Source organism: Arachis ipaensis, chromosome B7, assembly GCF_059453495.1.
Source record: "Arachis ipaensis isolate K30076 ecotype BB chromosome B7, ASM5945349v1, whole genome shotgun sequence".
NCBI classification, from domain to species: domain Eukaryota; kingdom Viridiplantae; phylum Streptophyta; class Magnoliopsida; order Fabales; family Fabaceae; genus Arachis; species Arachis ipaensis.
The window spans coordinates 55,712,501-55,715,000 of NC_142442.1; positions in this window are offsets into that span (position 1 = coordinate 55,712,501).

The following is a 2,500-nucleotide window of genomic DNA, read 5'->3' on the forward strand; positions in this document are numbered from 1 at the left end:
CCGCCGTTGCAACGATGGCTCGGAGCGTTGCAACGGAGGAGCCAAATTTTCATATCTCATAATTGGCTCGTGCATTTTTTCTAAAATTTTGAGGGAACCTTGGTAATATTATGTGAAGGCTGCACAAAAAAATCCAGGTCAAAAATCCCACGTTTGCTCCGTTTTTCATTTTTTTTGAATTTCCGGCTTTCCGGGCGGTAAAAAAATCGGCAAAAAAAATCGGCACGGTGTAAATTCACCAAATTTGGGGGATGGAAAGATCTTATTTTTCTAGAGGTTGTTGCAAAAAACGGCGTCAAAATTCGACCTCTAGAGCACTTTCCTTGAGTATGTCTCCTCACGGAAAAGGACGTCTACCCGTGGCACTTTGGTAATGGCTCGGCAGCCTATTATAGGGGGGAGGGGTGTCGTGATGCTGAAACTCGAGTTGCCCAAAGGCTTGCTGGGCGCAATGCCAGCAAGATGCACGTTGCCTTGCCATCCCCTAGGCACACTAGCAAGCACGTTGTGGTTGTGGTGTGCCGCCGGGCTCCCCCGCCCCCCACGGAGGCACCCGCCGTTGCAACGATGGCTCGGAGCGTTGCAACGGAGGAGCCAAATTTTCATATCTCAGAATTGGCTCGTGCATTTTTCGTGAAATTTTGAGGGAACCTTGGTAATATTATGTGAAGGCTGCACAAAAAAATCCAGGTCAAAAATCGCAGGTGTGCTCCGTTTTTCATTTTTTTTGAATTTCCGGCATTCCGGGCGGTAAAAAAATCGTCAAAAAAAATCGGCACGGTGTAAATTCACCAAATTTGGAGGATGGAAAGATCTTATTTTTCTAGAGGTTGTTGCAAAAAACGGCGTCAAAATTCGACCTCTAGAGCACTTTCCTTTAGTATGTCTCCTCACGGAAAAGGACGTCTACCCGTGGCACTTTGGTAATGGCTCGGCAGCCTATTATAGGGGGGAGGGGTGTCGTGATGCTGAAACTCGAGTTGCCCAAAGGCTTGCTGGGCGCAATGCCAGCAAGATGCACGTTGCCTTGCCATCCCCTAGGCACACTAGCAAGCACGTTGTGGTTGTGGTGTGCCGCCGGGCTCCCCCGCCCCCCACGGAGGCACCCGCCGTTGCAACGATGGCTCGGAGCGTTGCAACGGAGGAGCCAAATTTTCATATCTCAGAATTGGCTCGTGCATTTTTCGTGAAATTTTGAGGGAACCTTGGTAATATTATGTGAAGGCTGCACAAAAAAATCCAGGTCAAAAATCGCAGGTTTGCTCCGTTTTTCATTTTTTTTGAATTTCCGGCATTCCGGGCGGTAAAAAAATCGTCAAAAAAAATCGGCACGGTGTAAATTCACCAAATTTGGAGGATGGAAAGATCTTATTTTTCTAGAGGTTGTTGCAAAAAACGGCGTCAAAATTCGACCTCTAGAGCACTTTCCTTTAGTATGTCTCCTCACGGAAAAGGACGTCTACCCGTGGCACTTTGGTAATGGCTCGGCAGCCTATTATAGGGGGGAGGGGTGTCGTGATGCTGAAACTCGAGTTGCCCAAAGGCTTGCTGGGCGCAATGCCAGCAAGATGCACGTTGCCTTGCCATCCCCTAGGCACACTAGCAAGCACGTTGTGGTTGTGGTGTGCCGCCGGGCTCCCCCGCCCCCCACGGAGGCACCCGCCGTTGCAACGATGGCTCGGAGCGTTGCAACGGAGGAGCCAAATTTTCATATCTCAGAATTGGCTCGTGCATTTTTCGTGAAATTTTGAGGGAACCTTGGTAATATTATGTGAAGGCTGCACAAAAAAATCCAGGTCAAAAATCGCAGGTTTGCTCCGTTTTTCATTTTTTTTGAATTTCCGGCATTCCGGGCGGTAAAAAAATCGTCAAAAAAAATCGGCACGGTGTAAATTCACCAAATTTGGAGGATGGAAAGTTCTTATTTTTCTAGAGGTTGTTGCAAAAAACGGCGTCAAAATTCGACCTCTAGAGCACTTTCCTTTAGTATGTCTCCTCACGGAAAAGGACGTCTACCCGTGGCACTTTGGTAATGGCTCGGCAGCCTATTATAGGGGGGAGGGGAGTCGTGATGCTGAAACTCGAGTTGCCCAAAGGCTTGCTGGGCGCAATGCCAGCCAGATGCACGTTGCCTTGCCATCCCCTAGGCACACTAGCAAGCACGTTGTGGTTGTGGTGTGCCGCCGGGCTCCCCCGCCCCCCACGGAGGCACCCGCCGTTGCAACGATGGCTCGGAGCGTTGCAACGGAGGAGCCAAATTTTCATATCTCAGAATTGGCTCGTGCATTTTTCGTGAAATTTTGAGGGAACCTTGGTAATATTATGTGAAGGCTGCACAAAAAAATCCAGGTCAAAAATCGCAGGTTTGCTCCGTTTTTCATTTTTTTTGAATTTCCGGCATTCCGGGCGGTAAAAAAATCGTCAAAAAAAATCGGCACGGTGTAAATTCACCAAATTTGGAGGATGGAAAGATCTTATTTTTCTAGAGGTTGTTGCAAAA